The sequence below is a fragment of the Balaenoptera ricei genome, chromosome 1 (assembly GCF_028023285.1).
Source record: "Balaenoptera ricei isolate mBalRic1 chromosome 1, mBalRic1.hap2, whole genome shotgun sequence".
In the NCBI taxonomy this organism is placed as follows: Eukaryota; Metazoa; Chordata; class Mammalia; order Artiodactyla; family Balaenopteridae; genus Balaenoptera; species Balaenoptera ricei.
The window spans coordinates 107,842,765-107,868,831 of NC_082639.1; the positions used below are offsets into that span (position 1 = coordinate 107,842,765).

The 26,067-nt window shown below is 42.6% G+C and overlaps 1 long non-coding RNA gene and 4 other non-coding genes across 5 annotated transcripts; 3 read left to right on the forward strand and 2 right to left on the reverse strand.

Annotated features, from left to right (window-relative positions):
- Positions 1-2,262: 2,262 nt before the first annotated feature.
- Positions 2,263-2,334, forward strand: TRNAG-UCC (transfer RNA glycine (anticodon UCC)). The gene has a single exon. It is a non-coding gene; the product is annotated as a tRNA-Gly (tRNA).
- A 1,902-nt stretch (positions 2,335-4,236) lies between these two features.
- On the forward strand, positions 4,237-4,309 carry TRNAK-CUU (transfer RNA lysine (anticodon CUU)). The gene has a single exon. It is a non-coding gene; the product is annotated as a tRNA-Lys (tRNA).
- Positions 4,310-10,957: 6,648 nt separating this feature from the next.
- Positions 10,958-16,486, forward strand: LOC132370001 (uncharacterized). Its single transcript, XR_009504506.1, has 2 exons — positions 10,958-12,680; positions 12,877-16,486. It is a non-coding gene; the product is annotated as an uncharacterized LOC132370001 (long non-coding RNA).
- Positions 11,218-11,291, reverse strand: TRNAN-GUU (transfer RNA asparagine (anticodon GUU)). The gene has a single exon. It is a non-coding gene; the product is annotated as a tRNA-Asn (tRNA).
- A 9,368-nt stretch (positions 16,487-25,854) lies between the features above and the next one.
- Positions 25,855-25,928, reverse strand: TRNAN-GUU (transfer RNA asparagine (anticodon GUU)). The gene has a single exon. It is a non-coding gene; the product is annotated as a tRNA-Asn (tRNA).
- Positions 25,929-26,067: the final 139 nt, after the last annotated feature.

Below are 26,067 nucleotides of genomic sequence, written 5' to 3' on the forward strand. Positions count from 1 at the left end.
TTTCTCTTCCTACAAAATATAATATTTTTAATGACAGTTCCTATAGAACACTTTTAATGATTAATTTTGTTTCTTCTACTCAGTTGCCACATGGGTGACCTTAGCTGAAATACAGGAAATGCAGGAAAACATAAAGAAAAAAATCGCTTACCATTCTACCAACCACCGGTAGCTATTATCCAGTTTTTGAAACAGAAAATGGAATAATGCTGTACATACTATTTAATTACCAGGTTTTTTTTTTAACATCTTTATTAGAGTATAATTACCTTACAATGGTGTGTTAGTTTCTGCTTTATAACAAAGTGAATCAGTTATACATATACATATGTCCCCATATCTCTTCCCTCTTGCGTCTCCCTCCCTCCCACCCTCCCTATCCCACCCCTCTAGGCGGTCACAAAGCACCGAGCTGATCTCCCTGTGTTATGAGTCTGCTTCCCACTAGCTATCTATTTTACGTTTTTACCAGCTATTTTTAAAGTTAATATATTTCTAACACTTTCCAGTAGAAATAAATACACTTCAGCAACATGATATTTTCTTTCAATTTAATTATTTAATTTTTGTAAAGGTAATATATTTACATGGTTTAGGATTCAAATATCCAAAAAGGCATAACTGATAAACCTACTTTTCACCACTGCCGTCTAGTTTTCTTTTAATAAGGCAGCCAGTAGTAAGTTTCGTAATTATATTGTAATATAAGTATGTTGTAAATATAAAATATAAATAGTTTGTAAATACAAGTACATGCATACATACGTATATATTTAAGTACGTTCCCCTCCCTTGCACAAATGATAGCAATCTATACACACTTTTCTGCACTTTGCCTTTTTCACTTAATGTATTTTAGAAATAGTTGCAGATTACAAATGAAGAGCTTCCTCATTCTTTTCTATGACACATAGTATTCCATTGTATTGATATTCCATAATTAATCAAACCAGCTTCCTATTGATGACACTTAGGTTATTCTAATCCTTTGCGGCCATAAAAATAATATTCTACATATGTTATTTTGTACGTATGTAGAATAAATGTCCAAGAATTAAAATGCTGGTTCAAAAGACATGTGCATTTGTGGATGGGTAGTGCCATATGCCCTCCGTAGAGGTCCTGCCAATTTATACTCCCACCAGCAATGTACAATATATAAAAAAAAAAAAAAAAGTGGGTTTTCATCAAAATGGTTTTAATCAATCGTATTTCTGGACTTTTAGGTTTTTTCCCCCTAAAATTTTGGTTTTACAAATAACACTTTGATGAACATCTGTGTGAATACATCTTTGTATATCCTTAGGTATTGCTTTAGGATAAATTCATAGAAGTGGAATTACCACCTCATATCATATATTAGATGGGTTAAATAATTAAATGTAAGAATTGAAACAATAAAAAAAATGGGTGGATAATTATCTTATTGGGCTGGAGAAGACTTTTTCACGGTAAAAGCAAACACAGAAATCATAAAGGATAAAACTGATAAGTTAGACTACATAAAAACAGAAAACTGCCCATCTGAAAATCCTATAAATAAAATTAAAAGACAGATGCCAAACTAATATGTTATATACATATAATATAAATACCCAAGAGCAAAAATCGACGAAGCGTATGATTTAGTAAGTCTCAAAACTAATACAAATAATTAGTAAGTTTATGAAAAATGATCAACCTCAATAGTAATACAATAAATGCAAGTTAAAATGAGACTCCAAATTTTTATGTTGCACTTTCGTAAAGATAAAAAGAATGACGTTATCTAGTTGCCTGAGGTAATTTGGTAATACTCATTGAAAAGTGAAAATTGGTGATATCGCTCCACACAGCAATTTGGCAATATGTATTCAAAGCTTTAAAATGTGGGTATCTTTTCAATGGCAACTTTACCTTTATGCATTTGTGCTGAGGAAGTACTCTCAAATGCGTAACGATATGTGTACAGAGATAACACTCGCATTAAGGCCTTAACTCGTCCGCTTGATTTCAGAGGCTCCCTTCAAAAGACAATAAAGTAGAATTGATTTTCCTTCCCTAAACCTCTGAAACGACTAAAAAAACGACCACAAAATTATCAATATAGTCATAGGTAAAATCCTAGAAAAAAACAATCCTAGAGATCTTCTTTTCCTCTTCGTCCTTTGGCTTTGTGTTGGATATTTCTGTTAACACGAATCCCTAAATATGAAAGACATTGGTCAGAGCAAACCATGACGAGTTATTCATAAGGACACAAACCGTAGCGGTAGTTCGTGGGCGTTGGTGGTATAGTGGTGAGCATAGCTGCCTTCCAAGCAGTTGACCCGGGTTCGATTCCCGGCCAACGCACTACTGGTTTCTCTTTTTCTCTGGAAGCTCGAGTAGAGCAAATAGGGGGAGAAAGAAGAGCCTTTGACCACCCGGACGTCCGTCCTCAAACTCTGAGCCTTCTGGGAGACTCTACCGTGAGCGAACCTCCAGACTTTTTGCAGCTATCAAGGCAAGCCCATCTGCTGCGTTTGGCCTCTTGCTTCGCACCAGTTTACGATAATTCTCCTTTTGGGGGTCTTTAGGGAATGTCAGAAATGGAGGCTGATCGGATATGTTTTTCTGAATACTCGGAGGCGACTTAGATTTACTAAAGAGTCAGAATAAGGAAGTCAGCCCAAGACTCCGAAGTTCCTGAGAGAGCGCGCCAAGGAGCAATGAGGGAAGCAAGAAAAATAATAAAGGGGAACCTCACGCCGTTTAGCAGCTCACCAGCTTCGCTTCTCTGCCGGTTCCAACATTCGGGCGACAGAAACCTCAACTCCAGGGTACAAGGTGGAGATGTAAATAGGAAAATCCTCGGGTTGCCTGGGGGGGCGGCTTGATTATTTGGAGGGGAAAGAGAGAAACGGCTTGAGGAGGGCGACTGGGGACGCCCTCCCCGAGCTGCAGGCGACACTCTCAGACCTCGTCAGGACTGGGCGCGCCTCCGTCCAGCGGAGGGGGTGATGATGGCGCGGGCATGGCGGGATTCTGAGACCCAGATTCGGGTGTCAGGGCTTCGAGGTTGTGGGTGGAAACGTTTGGGATTTTAACCTAGGCGAATCACGCGAACTGAGCAAAGAAAGCTGCAGCACCACTTAGACAATCCTGTTTCAAAAGACATTAAATCCACCCTCAGGGCGCCACCTCCAAGGTGGCGCGCCGTGATCGTATAGTGGTTAGTACTCTGCGTTGTGGCCGCAGCAACCTCGGTTCGAATCCGAGCCACGGCATACCTTTGTAATTCACCTTGGTGGATCCCCCTTTTGGAACCTTTTAAGGGTTAAAAAAAGCTTGTAATCTGCCTTTGCTCAAGGCTGCATGGCAGAAGTGCAGTCTACGAATTAGATAAATAACTGTCTCCACTCAGCTCACTCCGCGGCTCGCCCACCTAAGCGAATCTAACCAGCCCTGGCAGAGCCGCTTCAGGGCGGTGTGGAGCGCCTCGGAGCAGCAAGCAAGGCCTACCTTCACCTGAGCAGAGGAGAGAGCCCTTCGCTGGTGACTCCGGAACTCAGCGCCTCTTCCAGAGGTTGGAGAAATGAACGTTTTGGAGAGTGAAGTGAAATCTCCCGCGAGCGCCCACGCCTGAGGCTCTAAATCCCATCCAACTTTAAATCTCAGTGGGACCTTCAGGTCCCACAAAATTTTAGTATTTAAAAACAAAATCGTGCCCCAAATGAATAGTCAATTGGACCTAAATTCCGACTGACGCGTCCTTCAGCCTCACCCCCACCCCAAGCCCTGGTGGTCACGGTTTAGCGAGGGAAAGGGTTTCGGACCGAGAAGAAGGAAGAACGAGGCTGCAGCACCAAGGTCCCGGGAGCACAAGTCCCCGCGCCCCTCCTACTTCTCGCGGCAGTTTGAGCCTCTCATCCCTATTCCCTCGCGCTTTTTCGCCTCCTCTTCTGGATTCCGGGTCCCAGAAACCGGGTTCTCCAAAAGAATTTGCTGTCCAAAAGTTCTCAAAACCTGTCTAAAGGAATTTGAAGAAACGTCGAGGTTTCAGGACTCGTGATTCCCGCGTCCTCTGCAAGCCCGTCTAGCCCCGTGCAGTCTCATCACTCTCGGAGCCTGGAGTTTCTCGGTGACAAGAAGCTACTACTGCGTTTAAAATCCTAGAGCCCGAGAACTCTTTCAAACTAAGCTGTGTGTATCTTTGACCGTGCAAGCTGTCCCTCGAAAGAAATTATATTTCTATAAGAAGCCTCGCGAAGCAGCGCCCGGCTAGCTCAGTCGGTAGAGCATGAGACTCTTAATCTCAGGGTCGTGGGTTCGAGCCCCACGTTGGGCGGCGTTCTTTTTCCTCGCCTACCTCTGTTTTATTGAATCTTCTCTTGTTAGCTACCAACTGAACCAGCAGCTTCTAAATAGCCATTATGGTCACTGTTGTTTTAAACTTCGGTAAATTGTTCCAGAAATCGCCTCTACTCGCCCCAAATTTAGCACAGAAGAGGAATCCGGGCTACCGATCCCAGCATCTCAGGTTGAGACCAGGGGTCACAGATCCACAGCTGCCCGAACCCAGGCTCCTCCGAGGGCCGAGTCCGGGACCCGCGGGGCTCCCCCTTCGTGCTGCCTCGACTCTGCTCCACTGAGAAGACATCTTAGGACATGACCAAACGGAACCACTTTCGTTCTCTTCTCGTCAGTGGGAAATTTTGGATGAGGTGTTGAAGGGCCTTCTTAAGTAGTTAAAATGTTCTCCATTAGGTGCTAAGGAGCGTGCCTTTGCTTTTTAGGTTTTGAAGCGTTCATCAGCCTCAAAGAGCTGTAAAATACAACTAGTTTAGGAAGATCTCGAAACGAAAAAGAGGAGAGGGCGCTGGAAAAGGAGCTGAGGAAGAGGGACGCGGAAGAGCAAAGAAAGGGGGAAGTACGATAGGAAGAGGAGTGAGGAGGAGCAAGGACGACGGCCCGGAGCTGGCAGTGGGGAGATTGCAGCGCAGTCTCATCAGATGGATGTAGGCGGACTCTCTGGAGTGCTGCGCCCAAGCGTTTCGAGTTAGCTATTGACCGACCGGAGAACTTTGTCCTACCCCGAAGGCCTGAAGTTGTTTGCCTGATATTTGCTCCTGCTAAATCTCTCATTCAGTGTTGGGATGAGTGGTGTGAGTAAAGTGGGTTTTCAAAGTGAGTGGAAGCCGAGTTTGTCCCCAGTCATCAGGCTTCTCAACCACAACGCGGACACTCGCTTTTAACTCCTCATACAGGTCTTTCCCACATCTCCCTAAGGATCATTTACCAGTCCTACTTTTTTTTTTTTTTAAGTTTGTAAATGTGCTTTAGTCTCCTTTATATATCCCGCCAACCATCTCCAAAATCATCAAGACACTAGCCGATTATCCTCAAGGTGTTGTGCCGGGACAAACATCACCAGCATCACCTGGAAACTTTTGAGAAACGCAAATTCTCAAGCCCTACCTCAGACCTACAGATTCAGAAACTCTGGAGGTGGACCCAACAATCTGAGACTTAAGCTCTGCAGGTGATGTGAATAAATGCTCAAGTTCAGGAACCACTGCATTAGGGCAACTTCCTTTCCTGTCAACTAAGATGTACCATGTTCTTGGGTAGGAAACTCAACGTCATAAAGATAACACCTCTCTTTAACTTGGTGTCTGAATTTAACATAGTTTTTTAAAAAAATCAGTCGTCAATTTTATACACATCACTGTATACATGTCAAAGAATTTAACATAGTTTTCATTAAAATATCAAAAATATTTTTCTTTTTTATTCAAACTGCACAATATAATTCTAAAGTTTAAATGGAAAAATAAGCAGTAATACTCAGGAAATTCTTTTTTTAAAAGAACAATAAGGAAGGATTAACCCTATGAAATATTAAAATGACATAAATTATAATGATTAAAGCAGTAAAATATCGTGTATGGGTAAACAACAATCAATGGGACAGCACAGAGTCCAGAAATGGACCAAAATACATAAAGAAATGTAATACATTAGAAAGAGGGACTCAAGTCAATAATTCTAATGAACAATGTTTTAATAACTAGGTAGCTGTCTGGGAAAAAAATAATGGTCAATGAATATCATACCCTTTACATAAGGGTAAATTCCAAATTGATCGAAGATTTAAATAATAATGAAAAGGAACATAAAAGTTCTTGTAGAAACATGAAACAATTATTTTATTATCTTGGGGGTGTGTGTGTGTGGAAAAGCCTGTTCTAACTATGACACAAACTCAGAAGTCCTGAGAGAAAATATTGATGAGTTTGATTATATAAACCAAATGGAATCTGCATAAGCAAAGTCCAAAGACAAATGACAATTTGGGGAAGTATTTGCAACTCAGATTGTGTTAAAAATCATCCATTTTGAGTTAACGCTTTGGTGTATCAACATCCTTCTCACAGCCCTAATTGTGAATGCACACTCAAAAACAGCTGAAACCCCCTGATAAGCAACCCAACCCCTAGACTCTAACTTTCCCCTCCTCCATCCTCTTCTCTCCGACCCCTGCCCCTCTCCCCCCCACTTCCTCCTCCTCCTCCTCTTTCCTTCCTCTCTTTCCCCGACTTGGTTTGCTTTCCTTAGACCCCACTCAGGACCCCAGTGAAGGCTTTGGCCCACAGGTCCTGGCTCTCACTAATCCCCACCTGTTCAACTGAACACACTGCCAGTTGGACTCATGTGTGGCCCTGCGCACGCCCGCAGTGACCCCCTCTGGGACCTGTGAGTATAACAAACTTCTCTTCTGGTTCTCTTCCCTTCCTGTGGAGGCACCAAATTTACCATACCATGCTAGACATCTACATTCTTCGAACATACATCATGTACAAAAGGCTAATTTCCCTAATATTTACAGAACTATTAGCCAATAAGAAGTAAACCAATAACCCATAAAAAGTAGCAAACATATAAAGAATAGAAAATATAAAAGGCTGTTGCCCATATGAAAAGATACTTAACACTCAACATTGCTATTAATGAAAGTAGTGCAATTTAAAACTAAGTTGAGATAATATTTTCAACTATAATATGGTAAATTTTTTTAAGTTTAATATGTTGGAGAGTTAATAAATATTGTTAAAGAGAGGGTAAATTGGTTTAAGTTCTACAGGGTGTTTTGAACAATATCTATCAAAAATTTAAACTTTTTTTAAACTTCAGCAATCCACATTTAGAAGTTTATCCTACAATATTCCTATACTTATGTGAAATTAAGTGTATGCAAAGTTATTCACGGAGCACTTTTTATTAAGCAAAAGATTGTAAACTCTCTAAATGTCCATCAGTTATGGGGGTGACTAAATAAATGACAGTACAACCATACAATGAAATATAGTTCAGCTAGCTGTAAAAAAGGATGAGGAAGCTCTTGAGGGGAGATTTACAGAAATTGGTTATAATCCAGTAATAAATACATGGAAAACTAAGCAAATGGAAAAGTAACATAATTGTTACTGCCAAGGGAAGATTATATTCAAAAAGTGATCACATTAAATTATGTGGCTTCTCTGTTAATAGTTTATATATTAAAAATAATAATCATTGATCTCATCAAAATTAAGATATAAGTATATTGATGTATTAGGGTTCCCCAGAAGAACAGAACCAATAGAAGATACACACGTATGTATATAGAGATTTAGTTTAAGGAATGGACTCATGTTATTGTGGAGGTTGGTAAATCTAAAATCTTCAGGGTAGGCCAACAGGTTGGATAGCCAGGGAAGAACGGATTTTATAACTCTAATCTGAAAGCAGAGTCTGGAGGCAGAACTCCCCCTTCCTCTGGGGACCTCAGTCTTTTTCTCTTAAGGCCTTCAATGGATTGGATGAGGCCCACTCACATTATGGAGGGTAATCTGCTTTACTCGGAGTCTACTGATTTAATGTTAATCTCATCTAAAAAATACCTTCCCAGAAACATCTAGACTGATGTTTGACCAAATATCTGGGTACCATGGCCTAGCCAGGTTCACATATAAAATTAGCCATCACAATTGGGAAGATGGAGGAGTGGGAAATGTATGTGTATGTGTGTGTGTGTGTGTGTGTGTGTGAAGTGGTAAGTGTAGGGGGAGTATGTAAAAGAGAGATAAAGTGCCTAAAGCTAGAAAATCAAGAATTAACAATATTTGTTTACAGAGACAGAGGTGAATAACAAATCACTGATTAAAAGAATTTAAAGAAGTTACTTCTAGGGAGTAGGAAATGGGGGAGAGTTTCAGGGGCCTGTTGATTTTCATTACCGAGTTTATGAGTTTGACTCTCTAAACTATGTGCATATATAAGCTTGATAAAAATAAATACTAAATAAAAAAGGCTTTTTCTATGTTGTAGTTTTTCAAGTATTTTACCAATTTGTTGTCTTTTGAATTTTGTAGGGGAATGGCTCAGCTGTGGCACCCAGGTGACCTTGTATGTATTTGCACAGGCCACACCGGCCAAGGCTTGAACTGAAACTATTCTGAATCTTACCACAAGGCAGATCACCTTGTGATTGTCCCAAAGCAAGAGAGGATGGGAGGCTTGTGAAGAGTGCCAGGAGACAGCTTCCATTCCCCTCCCTGTCTACCCTGGGAGAGTTTCTCATTGCCCTTCAGGTTTTAATCACATATGAGGCATTCTGCTCACCTCCTTATCCCTTCCCTGGGGACAGCTGCAGACTGTAAAACTACTTAGCTGCATTCTAGAATTGGCTCCTCAATAACAGGTATCCCACAACTTGCATTGTAGTCACTGACCCCTTTTGTTTCAGTGTCATCCCTTCGGATGTGTGGGATGAGGGCCCAGGAAGTCTATACCTTCAACTACTCTTCCCTTTGCTGTCTATGTAAGTAATAAACCTTCTGAATCTAAAAGTGACTTGTTATAGCTTTACAAGCTGAATCACTCAGGCCTTGGCTTTGCCAGATATTGAGTGCTTGATTGATTGATTGACTGATTGATTGATTGATTTTTTGCTAAACAAATTCTTAAACTTTTTATGTAGCTAAATGTATTAATCTTTTTCCTTAGGGATTTTGAGTTTTGTCATGCTTAGAAAGGATTTTCCCTACAAGACTAAAAATTTTATTAGGGGTATTTTTTGAAGGAAGAAAGGTGTAATTATTCTTCTGCTTATGAGCTGAACAGAGATGCAGTGAGCTCCCAGATAACTTTGTGGCACATTCCCCGAGGATCTCTGAAACCCAGACCTGCTGAGGATTGAGAGGGTTTCCTGGGACCTCCCAACTCAGGAACCCTGGGCTCTAAGAGGGGGATGTAGCCACTAAACAGATGGTGTGACATCACAGGCCTAGCAACAGTGGAGAGCAATTACTAGGCCTGATTGGGCAAGGGGAGAGAGGTGCTCCTGGAACCTGGGAAAGTGATAGTTGTAGGTAAGGCTGTAACTGTAGTAGAGTGCCACTAAACAATAACTGTGGTCTTGGGAGATGGCGGAGAACACAACCACTGCCAACCTTCAGGAAGTAATTACCCTGACCTCATATTCCTCCTACACTCCCATTCCCAGTCAGTGAATCCCACTGGCTGTAGCCAGCAAGAAGCCAGTGGGCAGAGGAGCCCTTTTTCACAGTTCAAAAAGATTAACTTTCTGGGGCATATAATAGGGTGGAAAATGATGAGAATGTATCTGGAGGGACAAACGCAGAATACCCAGAAATTTTCATTCTTGAGATTAAAAAAAAAAAAATCCCATATCCTCCCTCTCCTCCACCCACACTGCTTCCCCTGTTATTAACATCTTGCATTGGTGTGGTACATTTGTTACAATTGATGAACCAATATTGATTCATTATTATTAACTAAAGTGCATAGTTTCCATTAGGGTTCATGGTTTGTGTTGCATAGTTCTATACCTGAGATTTTTATTGTGAAAGCATCTCATTAGGTGCATTTTAGTGTCAAATAGGTTTTTTAAAAAAGGTTTTGTATTTCCTGAATTCTTTCATTTATTTGACATCTGTTTGTTGTCTTTAGACCTGTATGATATCTGGACTGGAGATATGTATGTATGTATTTGATTCCATCTTTTTTCCCTCTGATCATTATAAACCCTAGGTTAAATTTTCTTCCAATCATTGTTTGTCAGAATCTTATTTTCTTGTCAGAGCTTTCCAACTTCATTAAAGCAAAGTTCTATAACTGGTATATGTTTTTCATACCATAGCTAGAGTCTCTTTTCCACAAAAATGCTGATAATGTGACTGAAATTTCAAAATGCAGGGGTTTTAGTTTTTTTCTTTTCAGTTTTGTTTGTTGGATTAATATCTGTGAACTTCTAGCTCAGATCAGACAAGCAGACAAGGGAAGAAAGAAGCAAAAGAAAATCCTTCGGAACCTCTGGATCATGATGCTTTAAGAAGTTCACAGAGACTGTTACTTGCCCAAGCTTCCAGAGGAAAGGCTGTGAGTGTGGTTAATGGCCTGCCTTGTGGCTTCAGCATCCTACAGTCAAGTCTGAGTTACAGCTTGGTTTGTCTGAGGTTTTTAATATATACTTATAAAGTAGGTGACTAGTTTGTTATAAAAATAATAAAGTCATGCCTGTTGACTTTATTGAAAATAAAATTGTTTATTAAAAACCAGCATGTTGGTATTGATTGGCCTTTGGGAACTGGGAGCTTGAGTAGTGGAGGTGAGAATTTTCTCAATGTATGTACCTTTCTATAATCCCTTGATTTTTCTATCCACAGACACACACCACACACACACACACACACACAGTGCCTCCAGGAAGAAAAGAACTGCTGGACAAGTTCTCTCCCACCTTCATGTGACTGTTAAGTCTGTGCAATCTGGTCACCATAAAGGCATTTTAGACACTTGAGGAATGTCTCTCTGTGTTACCACCTATTCCACACTGAATGCTGTTGTCCCTCCCAAATTCCTATGTTGAAGCTCTAACTCCCCAATGTAATGGTATTAGGAGGTGGAGCCTTTGGGAGGTAATTAGGTTTAAATGAGTTCATGAAGATGAAGCCCCCATGCTGGGATTAGTACTTATAAAAACAGAAGAGACACCAGAGTTTCCTTTCTCTGCCATGTGAGGATACAGTGACAAGGAGGTCTTCTGCAAGCTGGGGAGGAGACCCTCAACAAGAACTGAATCTTTCAGCACCTTGATCTTGGACTTTACAGCCTCCAGAACTGTGAGAGGTGGCGAACAGATAACCTAAAGTTGCAAGTAGCTAGCAAGGACTTCGATGAAGCAAAAGTTGACGTCCCTGGGTGGGCTTGAACCACCAACCTTTCGGTTAACAGCCGAACGCGCTAACCGATTGCGCCACAGAGACGTGAAAGCGCGTTCCTCATAACTCGTTTCCTGATTCAAGAAATTGCTTTTCAACCTCTGGCTGGGGACATCCTTAGATTCTCATATTCCGGAAGCCGAAGGTGCGCGCGGGAGACACTGAAGCCAAGAGTTGGTGTCATCGGGCACGTTTGGACATCGATAGAACGTTTGGGACTCAGCTAGGGGACTCTGACTGCCGAACGCCAGATCTGTGGCCTTCCCACCTGCTCCCCGCCTCAACAGCCGCCCGGCTCCAGGTGACGACCGCAGCCTCTCGGGCTGAAGTCCACGTTACTATTCTTAGCTTCGCTCGCCGTGAGTCCCCACTTGACCCTGTGGGCGCGCATGCGAAGGACACGAACCAGCTGTGCCCCCACTGCGCTGCCCACGTTCTGCGCCTCTCTCTAGATGTGGACTCCGACCGGCAAGACCTCAGAACTGCTCGCGATGCAGCCCGCCCTCCAGGGCAGGGCATCGCACCTAGTAGGCACTCAATAAATGCCCGGTGAAGGATGCATTCTGCCGCAGGGTCCTAGGCAACCAAGAATTCCAGTGTGTGCTTTAAGCTTTTAGGCCTACGAGTAACTCCGGAAACGGAAGGCTGGAAAGGTTTCTCAAAGCCGGAGGCGCTTTTATTCCCGGAGCTGACTGAGAACAAAGCAGAAGTCTTGACTTTAGACACGTGCGCCCCGGGACCGAGCTGAGTTCCCCACCCTGAACTGCGACTCAGCCTCGGTCTGGGGTCGTCCGTCCTGAGGGGTTGAATAGGGAAAACTGAAGAAGAGAAGAAGAAAGCGAGTGGGAATGGAGGCAGCCCAGTGAGGGACGGGGACAGAGCGAGCTAGTGCTCTGGCCACTGAAGAAAAAGGCGAAAAGAAAACGGAAAATGCCTATTTTCGTTAAATAACTTTGATTACCCTCCCCCGCCTCCTCTTTGTCGGCCACCGCGCTGACCATGATTGTGTACTGTTGGATGCTCTCGAATCGGAATGACTGAGGTTCCTCTTTGAAATGCTTGGTTAAAGACTGCAACGTCGTGAGATGTCACCGGAGTCCAGACCTCGGAGCAGGTGGCGAGGCGCCCCCGGCCCCGCGCGGTAGGGGGCGCACAATCCCCTGCTCACCGCTGGAGGGTGAGACAGGACTCCGACTCCGCCCCAGCCCTCCGAGGCTGGGAGTCGGCTGCGCGCCTCCTCTCCCCCTTCCCCTGCGCCCTGTGCCTTGCGGAGGAATGCTGAAGAATGTTATCCAACCACTTGTACTGTCAGGTAGATGCACTGTCAGAAGCAACCGTAGAGAGATACTGATAAAAATTCTGAAGAACAGAACGTCTGAGTAAGCTTAATCTCATTCCTGGATCAGATTGAGTAATGCCGACTGTTTACTAAAGGTAGGATGATGGCAACTGTAGCATTAATCCCACATAAATAGAGCTGGAAGTCCACAATAGCTTTGTAGTCATGTGCGGGCTACCTGCAAGCATGCACTCTGAGTTTTTTTTTTTTTCCTCAATAATAAACTTAGCTAATACTCAATTGGTCAACATGCGTGCTCCTTTGAGTCTCGATTTCTTATTTCCCCAACAGCCCCACAGAAGAGGTGGAGGATGCGTGGGGCTGAAGCACCGAAAGTGCACTTGGCGCTGCCTGAATTCTCCCTTGTGACTGAAGACCTTGGAGAAAAGCATTCACGATTGTCGTGGAAAGTTAGAAAATTCCAGTAACAGGACTAAGGAGGTGGGTCCGGTAAGCCTCGGTGGGACCTCTTGGGATGAATTGGAAAAGACCCTTTTATCCTGGACGTCCTTTCCATTGAAGTCTGGGGTTCCATCTGGGCGGTAATGAGCACAGGGAGAGGCCGTTGTAAAAGCCCCAGAGGAGGGCGGAGTCGCTCCCTCAACCCGACCCCACCTCTGCGCAGCAGTTTCTACCCACTACCCCGCTTCCTCCTTGAAGTCGGAAGTAGGACGATCGTAGGCCTGGTCCGTGACTTACTCCCGATGAGCCCTGGGCCGGAGGAAATCCATTAAACTCTCTACAAACCTATTTCCTCATCAGCAACTCGCCGTGGTTGCCTTCAGTCTTGGCGCAGACATTTTCCATTTGGGCAACTGATACCAAGCTGGTAGGGAGAAGAGAAGCTCACGGCTTTTCGTCTTCCTGCTAGCTCAGTTTGTAGCGTGCACGACTTCTAATTTCAAAGTCTTGAGCACAGCCCAGCTTCCAGTGCGTTTTATTTGGTTTTCTTTGGATTAGTATCCGCAGTTGCAGGGCTGTACTGCTCCCCGCAGTGGCCACGAGAGGGCGCGTGGTCCTTCTCCTTGGAACTCTGTCCCAGGAACCACTACTTTGTCTCAGTTTGGTTAGTATAGAATAATGATGTCCAGTAGTTTTAATTCCTCTGAGACCGGTGGAACCCAAGATCTCTTATTTTTCACCACCTCAACTCTAGGGTCATCTTGGGTCGAGGCATGGGAGGTTGATTGTGTAAGCTCAGCCTTCCTGCTCATTCTATCAGACTGGGGAAGCCTCACAAAGAAAATTGTATTTGATTCAACGTATTAAAATTCATTATTCTCACCCCAGGGCCTAGAATAGTGGATATAAATAGGAGATGTTCCATAAATATATATACATATATTTTAAAATTCATTTATTTTATTTATTTATTTTTGGCTGCGTTGGGTCTTTGTTGCTGCTGGCGGGCTTTCTCTAGTTGTGGTGAGCAGGGGCTACTCTTTGCAGTGCATGGGCTTCTCAATGTGGTGGCTTCTCTTGTTGTGGAGCACGGACTTCAGTAGTTGTGGCTCACGGGCTCTAGAGCGCAGGCTCAGTAGTTGTGGTGCACAGGCTTGGTTGCTCGGCGTCATGTGGGATCTTCCTGGACCAGGGCTTGAACCCGTGTCCTCTGCATTGGCAGGCGGATTCTTAACCACTGCGCCACCAGGGAAGCCCCCCATAAATATATTTTTTTAATAAAAAAATTCATTATTCTGAGAAGGGTGCGCAGGTTTCAGCAGATCACCAAAGGAGTTCTTGGTAGAAGAAAGATTAAAAACCCAAACACATGGAGAGAGACATTGGTGGGACGAAGACCCAGGCCCCGGGTGTAGCCTAAACACAGGCAGGGTAGAAATGGGAAGGAAGACTCAAAGGGAAGAACGGCAGAACTGGGAGGAGGAAGAAGAAAGGGGAGGAAAGAGATGGATTCAAAGGAGAAATTTATTCACTGGTCCCCAGTTATATGACAGCTGGTCTCTCTGGGCTTCCCCAGGCAGCCATTGTCCTTTAAGGTAGCCTCTCACCCTTCCACCCATCTGATTCTGGGAATTCTAGCATTTCCTATTACGTCTACCAAGCCTACACCAAGTCCCCTCTACCAGGACCAGTTCTGGCCCCTTACAGATAGTCTTTTACTAATCCTTTCTTTTGTGGTCCTAGGAGAGTCTGTAGGGGAGGCAAACTTCACCTCAACCCTCTTAGGGTCTCCAGCTGGGCCTGAGAATTAGATTGGCATAAGACAGATTAAGAGGAGGAAAACATCCAGATTTTCACATGTGCATGGGAGCTCCAATAGGAAAATGAAAACCCAAAGAAGTGGCTAGGCCTAAGTATTTATATACTAGGTTGAACAAAGAGAGGTGATTATGGAAAAGTAAAACACATAGGAAGACTAAAGGAAGATACGAGTTATTTTAACAAAGTCTGTTTGTGTGGATTTCTCTCGGCCTTGACTTTCTGTCTCTGGTGACCAGAATGATTGTACTTGCTGTTTTCTAAATGCCTTTAGCTCAAAATACTTCTTATGCCAAATTGGCATACTTTGGAGTGGCATATAGTCAAAGCATTGGAATATAGCCAAAGAACAGGATCCTCAGCCCAGATGTCCTTGTGGTGCTGTGGGGTCACCATGCTGAAAGTGAATCCAGCAAGCCTAGATTGGTTTAGTTGTACTTGTTAATAAAGTAAAAACAAAATCCTTGGACCAGGTCATTTTTAAATGTGGAAAACAGTGTTCAAATTATTTAGACATCAGCAATGAGTGTGATTAAACCTTAATTTTAAAGGCACTGAAAAGAATCCAGGACTTCCACGTACAGCTATAGTATAGTAATGCCACCAGTTTAGTCTTCTTGCTGTAAACAACCATGAAAATAGACAAAATATGTGAAGCACCTGTTATAGACACTGGACAGAGGCAGTGCAAGACTGTGATTGCCTAAGAGAGGGCTGCGGAAATGACCTGATGGTGGTATAGCAAGCTGGAATCGCAGCAGAGCATGGTGTTCACACGGAGCTAAGGTAGATATCAGAGGACAGCTGAAGCAACTGGAATCTGCAGAGAACCAGAAAGGAGAAGACAGTTTACAGGCTAGTTTTCAGAAATCCATACTGGGTCTCCTGACAGTCATTTGCTGAGTGCTGGGCTGCTCATGTGTGGAGAGCTACTACCAAGGCTTACCGGACAACAGATGCTACGGGATGGAAAACAGAACAGAGATCTTAGAAGTCTCTGCTGGCAACATTGGAATTCAGGCTTTGTTAACGACTCTTTACCACCCTGAGCATCCAGTTGATACCCCAGAAAGGCTGCTTAAGGAGTAAAGACCACAACCTAGTGTGAGGCCTACTCTGGATCCTCCCTAAAAAAGGATAAAACAAAGATCTGACAAGATTAGCAGGGTTTGGACGTTGAGTCACACCAAAGAGGGCTTTGGGAAACACCTTGGACTTTCCTCAGATCTACTGAGAAACAAACCATTAATCCAGTCCTACACAAGTTCAAGGTCACTGGCCAGTAATCAAAGTGCTTAAGTAGAACAAAAGTTGATACTCTTTGGAGAAAGATATCAGAATCCAGAGTCTCTACATTGCATCATTCAAAGTGTCCAGTAAACAATAAAAAATACTAAACATGCAAAGAAACAGAAAAATGTGACCCATTCAATACCTATTTTTAAAAAGGAAAACAAAGCAGTTAAAAGAAACCAACTCCAAGAAGATGTCTCAGATGTTGGATTTAGCATACTTTAAAGCAGGGTTGCAGATTATGTATGGTTCAGCAACATGGGTTCCACTCATCATGGCTAATCTAGCTACAATCACTAGTGGTGCCCAGTCAACAGCAGAGAACAACTCAGCCCCTGATATGACAGCAGTCCCTAAATCGTTGAATAAAGCCAATTAGATCTTCAAATTTATCTGGCTGAATTTGATTTGTTGATAGTAGCGAAGAAGATAGTTATAGATACCAGTGACAGTTGCAGAAATGAGGTCTGTAACAGTTATGAATATTTCTTCCTTATTATAATACTAATAGTTTTCTATGTACCAACTAATATTTTTCTTTTCCTCTTTCATCCCACTACCAGCTAACATAAAATGTGTTGCTAGGAGTTAACTTTTAATCTCAGTATTTAAGTTACAGGATATCTAAGGTAAAATGAATGTGTCTCAGCTAGAAGAATGAAAACCATTGAAAGACAAGTAAACTTTATCCTCTTTTGTGGAAAGCTTGGCATGTTTTCACTGTTTGAGGTAAGCATGATTCTGTTACTGTCTTTGTTTAAAAGTAAAGAATGGTTTCGAAAGGAGAAGGAAAGGAAGGAAAAGATATATAGATACAGATATCCATATATATATGGATGCGAAGTCCACAAGACGTAGATTGTGGTAGATCTGTGTCAATATTGCTAAGCTAGAACAAAATTTCCCAGAACTCCCCTCTCTGCATAGTTCCTGGTTAACTTAGCCCATAGGACGACATTAGCTGAGATTTGGAAAGCGGAAATAGAAGTGGCTACCACATTTATGTGAACCCTGAGACGGTCAGGGAGGTCACCAGCGTATCTGCGGCTCACACATGTAATTTAACCGCTGATAGCAGGCAGGGTTGCAGCAACCTACAGCTCCTGCCAGATTTCTTCCTACTGCTTCTAGACCGTTGACCCAACCAGGTGTTTAGCTTCTTGGAAAACAACTGTAACAAAACACTCCTATTTTTAGTGTTGGGACTTCGAAGGCAGTAAAATACCGACGAGGATTCTAGTTTTTCTTCCTTTGGGGGCTTTATTTGTTCATTGGGTCTTCGGAAGCATCGGCTCCGGATCCTGCAAAAACTTCGTTGAATCTGACCCTATGCAAGTCTTTGTCCCTAAAAACATATCAAGAAGCTTGCCAGACACAAACCCCGAACACTAAATTTTCTTAACTCTTAACGTAAAACAAGAACTAAGTACAACCTAACGGAAAAAAAACAAAACACTCAACATACGTAAGAAAATGCACTTTCTCAATTCCACGCGGCGATGTGTTATATTACCAGATAAATCAAAGCTTTACTGCTTTTAAAAAACTTTGTTTCCGAAGAAAGTGTGAAAGCAAAAAATACCGTGCACTTTTGAATACCAATTTAAAAAAAAAAACTTCCAACAAACTTTTTCATGACATTAAAGAAAACTACTACAACCCGTTCCATAATATAGAAAAAAACCAGCCTCTTCTCTAGTGAACAACCGAAAAAAAGTAACACGAGAAAGTGCTAACACACCCCACACCAACCCCGATAAACCCCCACTATCAGAAAACAACAGTGCACAATAACTTGAAACTTGTTTCATACCACAAAAACAAATAATTACTGCTCCTGCAATCAAAAAAAAAAGCACTTTTTTTTTTAATGTGAATTACGTAGTTGAAAATCCAACACTCGTGGAAAATACAAATTATTTTTTTCTTTACACACCACATTAAACTCCTCTCTAAACCAACTCCCGTAATTACTATATTTCTGCTGGTAAATAAATATTGCTTCTTTCTGCCCTGACACACCCTCATACGCCTTATGCTGTACACACACGGTCACTTTCCTCCTCGCAGCCCCGAGCCTTCCTGCCCCTTCCACACAGCTCGACCATGCACTTGCAACCAACAGCCCTCGATTCGCTCCCACACACGGGAGATCATGTCGTCTTTCACCACCAGATCACGAACCAGCAGCCCCTGCGCTGATATATCTACATACGACACGCCCCATCCGTCAAGCCGACAGGAATTACCGCTCCCCTCCAGCCCACGCCCCGCCCTACTCCGCGCCTCCCTCCTCCCACGCCGTCCACCCAAGCCAACCAGAGGGCGGGCGGCCTCTGGGGGAAGTGACGTCGACCGCTCGCTCTTTTCCTCCCACCCGCCCCCACCCGTTCGGGTTGTGCGCGCGCGGCTGGCTACTTAACCTCTGTCCTGCCGAGCACCTGTCTGGCGCCTTGCTGAAGCCTGAGCACCTTTTTTGAACTGTAACGGCTTTCAATGCGTAGAATAGAGAACATTTAGGAGTCCAGGGGAAACCGGTTCCTTTCAAATCCAGTTGTCTTTGTGATGGACTATTGTGTGTATGTCTGGTAAAACGCATTAACCATTATGACTGGCGGTGAACTCTATTCCATTCTTGAAAGTTCAATTTCGTTCATCGGAAATTTCATTCATTTTATTTCCATTTTCAGGTGTTGTTTTGATTCTATCTTCGAACAGATTTTAACATCTACTACCCTCTGTCTTACTGAGACAGACTAGGACCTGGGACCCTTTCCTGCAGTGTTTGCACCTGGACAAACTGAGGCAGAAGATACATGGTCCCCAGGCTGACCAGTTGGAATCCGTCCCCTGTGGACAGATACTCCAAGGTAAAACTAATAGCAGCAGCAAGGTGGAGCTGAGTCCTACTTGGATAGAATATAAAGAGAACACATATTTCTTATTCTTCAGGTCAAGGAGACCTCCCAAACTATACATGCTCAGAAAGGTTCCTCTGGGGTCAAAAGGGAGGGAGGGAGCCACCCCATAATAGGTGATGTCAACCTCCCTGTAGGCCTCTGGGCCAGAATCTATCTTGGCAAAAAGATGCACACGCATGTCGGGAAGGGCGCTAGGACAGGTTAGGTGTGAAAAAGAATCGAGATAATTGGCTAAAGGTAAACAAAGACGCAGAAGAAATGCCCTATATAAGTGATTTGAATCACCTCTCTGGTGCGCTCTTCCTCATTAGGGAGGATGGCCACACCCTTTATCTCCGGGTGTGTATCTCTGCCTTGCTTCTGTCTTAAACTGTTTCTCCCTCCCACTTGTGCTGTGGCTCTAATAATAAACTTTGAACCTGTTTTACAGTTTTGCCTCCTTGAAAAATTCATTTTTCAATAGGGGCAAGAGCCAGGGCAACTTTGCTACTAGCCCTAGCTCCTTGTGGACTGCTGGCTAGGATTCCTGCTTTTCACCCAGGCCACCCACGTTCAATTCCTGAGCAGGAAACAAAGATCTCAATTCAAGCCACCACTGGCTGCTGTCTCCTCGAGATCAAAACATCTCCTCCTTCAACAAAATACAAAGAAACTATATGAGACTAAAAATAACTGCGAGCATGCTCAGTTGGGAAGAATTATGAACAACAAGATACAAAAAGACCAAAAACCTAACTGCCACCTCTGAAGAACTAGTAGCAAAAATAGAGTACTGCACATGCCCCCTGCACACACCACCACCAAATGGAGGGTCTAACCTAAGCCACCACCCAGCCCAACCCCGGAACCCACCCCTCTCCTGGTCCCATATAAGAAACCAGTTGGCTGCTTCCCGCCCCCCCCCCCCACCTCCATAGCAAGCAAGGGAACCTATTACTAGTTTTCCTGCATCAGGGATCGCAGTAAAGCCTTGCCTAAATTTCTTTTCTGGCCTGCTATCAATTTCTATTGATTAAGAAAGGCCAAGAACCCTTGGTAAACAAATAAGCTAAAAGCCATCAAACTGCTAGTCCGGATAGGTTAATCTGGTGAAGATGACTAATCAGGTAAATATTTTTGGCTATATGTGGATGCTCCAAAAATTCTTGAGAGTTTAGTGGTGAAATGAATGTGACGGCTTTTCTTTGTGTACTACCTGCCAGTGTCCTCCTTTTGGCACCTCTGAGTTACTTAAGCCTAATTGAACTACTTTCCTTATCAGAATTTCTCAATTTCATATACCCCCCCATCCTTGACTCGTATTGATTCTTAAAAGAGCAAGATTTGATCATGAACACTTGGTTCTCTCTCTGACACAGTATTAACACTGAGATGTCAGCTTAAGGTAATGGTTGTGAACAACATATAAGTAAGTAGTCAGATATCCGATAGTGAAGGGAAGCCAAAAATCTGAGGACAGCAAACATATCACAGTAACTACTTTGAACTTACTTTTCCTCCTACCCCAGGACAAAGCAGAAGAAAAAGTATCAACATCACTTTACCAATAACAAAGTGGATTTAAACTTTTTAAAAAATGAGGCATAATATGTATAAAGTACAAAGAGTGTACACTTCCCAAACTATTACCAGTGTACACCAACCTGAATAACTGATGAAGCAACCTAAATAACTAAGGTATGCAAAATTACCAGACCACAGAAGGCTTCCTCATGACTCTTCCCATGCAAGAGCTCAGAGTAATCACACACATACCCCTCCCAACCTCTCTGCCTGTTACTTTCACATAAATTGAATCACAGGGCATGCACTGGGTTTGGGGGGATGGAGGGGCATGGGTCTGACTTCTTTCACTCAACATTATGTCTATGAAATTTAACCCTATTTTTCACGTAGTTCTTTGTCTCTGTGTGTATGCCTTGTAAGAATATAACTCCACATAGTATTGAACTGTTGGACATTTCAGTTGTTTCCAGTTGAGGATATTCTGAAATGGTACGAACATTTTTTTATGCCTTTGGGGGACATACACATTTATCTAGAGCACCCCATTCCAAGAGAATAATGCCAGTGTTGACTTTCAAAATAATAGTTTTGGGGGTTTCCCTGGTTGCGCATTGGTTAAGAATCCGCCTGCCAAGGCAGGGGACACGGGGTCGAGCCCTGTTCCGGGAAGATCCCACATGCTGTGGAGCAACTAAGCCCGTGCACCCCAACTACTGAGCCTATGCTCTAGAGCCCGTGAGCCACAACTACTGAGCCCTCATGCCACAACTACTGACGCCTGCCCGCCTAGAGCCCGTGCTCCGCAACAAGAGAAGCCACCACAATGAACAGCCCCCAATCACTGCAACTAGAGAAAGCCCTCGCCCAGCAACGAAGACCCAACGCAGCCAAAAACAAATACACAAAATCAATTTTAAAAATTTATAAAAATAAAAATATATAAAAGTTGGGGGGGGGTTTGTTTTTTGTTTTTTCCCAGCAAAAAGCGTTTATTCAGGAATAGCGGAAGAATGGCAATTCAGGACAAGCAAGCTATAGCAAAAGCCATAGGCAAGTCCCACAAACAAAGGAGAGGAAGGAACCTTATTTTACAGAGAGAGAGGAGGAAGCTGAGGGAGGTTGTTTTGAACCCAAGTCCACTGGAGAAAAGTGAAAGTTCAGGGTGATGACGGTTTCTCATTGCCAAGTTGCTGATTTCCTGCAGGAGATGCAACGAATATGTTTTTCTGTTGGGGCCTGTAATCGATGATTCTTCCTGTTGATGCTTCTTCCGTTTGGGTTTGTAATTGACGATACTTCCTGTCTTTGAACTTGAGTGGTACCCCATGAGAGCTCCCACTTCTGGTCTCCCGACTTCATCTGAGTGACGCTTCCCTTTATTAGTTTTCAAACCTGTCACAAGGAATTTTGAATTTTCTATTTTAATCTATTTTAATGTTTTAGGAGACTTACTACATCAAAATATTATCATTACAACCTGTGGCCCTAGCAACTTTCAAGTGTTCAGTAGCTACATGTGGCTTGCACCTATCATATTGGAGAGCACAGGTCAAAGGTATAGCACAGCTAAAAGTACGATTTCTGGGCCACAGCATATAACTGTGTATGTATGACCCTCAGTGGATGCTGCCAAAATTTCTTCCAACCTGTGGAACTTTTTTATACCCTTTCCAGAAATGAATAAGAATTTCCAGTGCTCTCCATCCTGTCACCATTTGGTTTTGTTTGTCCTTTTTTTTTTTTTAAAGTAAGCTTCATTGAGGTGTAATTTACATAGTAAAACCTGCCAACATTAGATTATTCTACATTCTTTTCAATGATATCATTTCTTTGCCAAGCTGGATTTTGGTGCTTGCTGTGATAAAAGGCAAGTGCCATGCAAAAAATGAATGTGTAACAAGAAGCAAGGAGGCGCTCTGAGAAGGTTTCAGAAGCCGTGCAGTGCGCATCATGAAGGTTATGATTCTGACGTGTCAGAGCAGTGAAAACACAAGCCACTCTACTGAACTTTTGTCAAGGGAACACATAAGAATAGCCACAGCACCAGCCACAAACCTACAAACTATAGAAATATATGTGAAGCCAGAAAACAACAGCATTCCCCAACGAAAGCACTGTTGTCGACCGACCTATCATGAAATTAGGGCAAACGGGAAGGACAAAGACAGAGAGAATTTGCAGGCCACCAAAGATGATTCGTTAATTAAATCAATTTACTGTTAGTCAAAGGATTGAAGTTAACTCTAGATCTTGAACTCGTAATTTAAGCTGACGCATGTTGGAACATGGGAATGTTGGAATCATATATTGGTATATATGGAATCATATATTAGATGACGCCTAAAAATATTTACCAAAAATTGTAAGTGGAATAATTGAGTCGTCTGGTTTCTAGAATTACAAGTATTCATTCCTCTTTAAAGATATTAGTATATTTAATGTACTTGACTAGTATATTTAATATACTTCAACACATAAATTTAAAGTTTTAGTCGTTGAAAACTTATTGGATACGTTTGCTTATTTAACCAGTACAACCAGTACAGGAAATTTAGGAAGTCCAACGTAACTCAGATTTTCAAGCCATAATAAAGCCAAGACTTACATAACAGTATATTATACCACCATTATTTTCTACATCAGAACATAATCTGAAAATATATATATAGTCGTTTTTAGACCAAAATGATTAAACCAATCTAATTTTTCTGAGTAACCTCGATAAAAGCACATGACATGACATAAACATTTTAAATGTCATTATATGTAAAATGTATAAATTATTTAAATTGCTTAAAAGTATTAAGGGTCATCTTTGTAATCCATTTCATTTCGTTTCTCACTGGTGTTCCGAGGGATCAAGACCATTAATTTAATCTACAGCTAAATCTGTTATTGTTCCTTGTCACCAATTCCACAACAAAATTTTTCCTTATATAAATACCACATTGAAAGCATAAGTAGTAAAGCATTCTTCCCAGAAATTCTTAATTTTCTTATTTTGAATTTATACGAGTGATTATTACTTTCCTGAAATTACTTGCGGAATTAATTTTTAATTAATTTAAATTTTTAGAGGCCTACTTTGTCTATTCTCTCCCAAGGAAGAGAAAGTATATTGTTTTGCTTCTGAGAAGATATATTTAAAGGGAAAAAAATTCATCAAACTAGTGGGCATTATTTAAGGTGAAAGCAGAGGCAATGATAGGTTTTAACAGCAACTGACAGTGAGGGAAACAAAATGAAATAAGTAAGCCACATTAGGTCCTTGAAGGAAGCTCATTAATGAAACTCAGAGTAATTCTGTGATATGCTTTTGAGTCTCCAGGGTATGTATCTGTGCATGAAGTCATTGCTCCTCATCCATTTTTATTAAGGACCGAACTGGCTTACAGTTCTGGAAGGTTTAAATCTTGATTTGTAGGGTTGTCACAAGTGCTCATGTTGCTGACTTTGTTGCTTGTTTGTAATGCTATGTCTCTCCTCTGCTTTCTGCCATCCCTGAAGGACATTGGTTTGAATTTTTTCAGTTATTTAGAACCTTGAGTATACCAATGAAAGAAAGCTGCCTATTCCGTGCTAAAAATTCCATATTCTTCCTGTATTAATCCCCCTTATTAATGTTGAGTTCCTTACGAGGGAACCATTGCATATTAAGATCGTCCTTATTGTAGCTACTACACTTTTGCAGTTATTGACAAGGGTTGACTGGGCCCACGTGGCTTTTAGCAAATAGTGGAAAGACAAGAGGTGGACAGCTTCTCACTGCTGTGGTGTCTCATACCAGGAAACACCAGAATCCTCAGGACAAGCATCAGACAAAAAAGACTCATGGTCCGGATTAGCTGTCATCTTCTACCTAACAGGGAATGGATCCCTGTCAACCGCCACCCAACAGGGATTATCCCCAGAAGTTCACTTCCTAAAATTAAAACCAGAATCCCGCACTGAGACGAGAAATTAGTGATGCACAAATGAGAGGGAGAGAGAGAGACAAAATCCGTGTCCAGTAACCACACAGTATGAAAAAGCCAAAATGCTCCATTCCTGCACATGAGCTAGAACAGAACAGAGCAAACACGAGCCAATAGCTCTAAGGGTCCAGGTCTGAAGCACGAACTTGTGGGGGGCAGGATTCTGTTGGCTCCCACGAGGTGTCTTAGATGGGCTAATTTGTATCGTCACAGCCAAAAAACAAACAAAAAACGGTCAAGGAATAACATAGAAACACTTATTCCCATGCGAATTCCCCATTTTATAGGAGGAAGGACAGGCATTAGATTGTTTGCATCAAATTAAAAGTATAACCAAAATGTATAAATAAAAGAGAAAAGGGGAGAAGGAAAAAACTTCTGGGATCAGCGAGATTCTTCTCTTTGGATAAGTTGCTTGGCAGGACGTTGTCAAAGAGGTCACTCTGGGCAGTCTTCTCTGGACCCTGTTGACTAGGTCTGCAGAGAAAACCATTACAGTTATTGGGAGACTTTAAAAATATTGAATGTTGAGCTTTCGAACGTATGCAATAGAATATCTCTGTGTACTGCCCACAGGGTCCCCCTGTTGTCCTTCCCCTTAGTTATGTCGGGAGGGCACTGCTCCCTTTATTAGTTAGACTACCATAGAGAGATGTATAGAAAGGTTGCTGTGTTGGCAAGTAAATGAAGAAAGGGACATTGGAAGACTGGAAAATAAAATGGAATATGATTCAGTGCCACTTCTGTGGAGGGCAAACTTGAAGGATTTACCAACATTAGAAGCACAGAAACACTAAAGGTAGCACTTGCACTTGCAGTTCTCTACGCTCTGGAAACACCTGCACGAGTGGTCAGAGGTGTGTGTACAATAATGATGGTTGCAGCCTATTCGTCATCGTGAAACCATGAAACCAAATACTACACAACCATGGAAGAAATGCCTTTATCAAAAAAAAATGCAGAGGAGAATTATGATGATGAGTTCACCGATAACATCATTCATAGAACAATTACTAACGTTCACAGCTGAAAAATTTGAGACACATAAAATATAACTTTCTTGTCCAAGTCTGTAGACTTGGCAGAATAAAGACTATCCCACCAGACCGTGGCTTCCTCGATCTCTTTCAGAAGGCCGTAAGTTAGGCAAGTATAGGGTCCAATAGAGACGACAGACAATAGAGCTGGGAAGGGGAGTGTGGCCCAAGACAGGCAGCAGTCGTGAGGTGGATAGGACCCCGATTGCAGTTCGGTAAACTTTGTGGGAGCAGAAGTACAGGGGATAATCAGCATGGAACACCTGCAATGGTAATCAGCACGGAAAACGCTGAATGGGTTCTAAGACCTCTACCCACCGTCCCTGGGTGGGCTCGAACCACCAACCTTTCGATTAACAGCCGAACGCGCTAACCCATTGCGCCACAGAGACAGCAGCACGCCCCTCTCCTGGCCTCTCTATGGAGTAGACAGACACTGACTAATTCCTAGGATGTGCCGCCTTTCTCGCAGGAAAACGGTACCAGTTCCAAAGCTTCGGAAAAACGGAAAGTTTAGAGCAGCCGATCCCA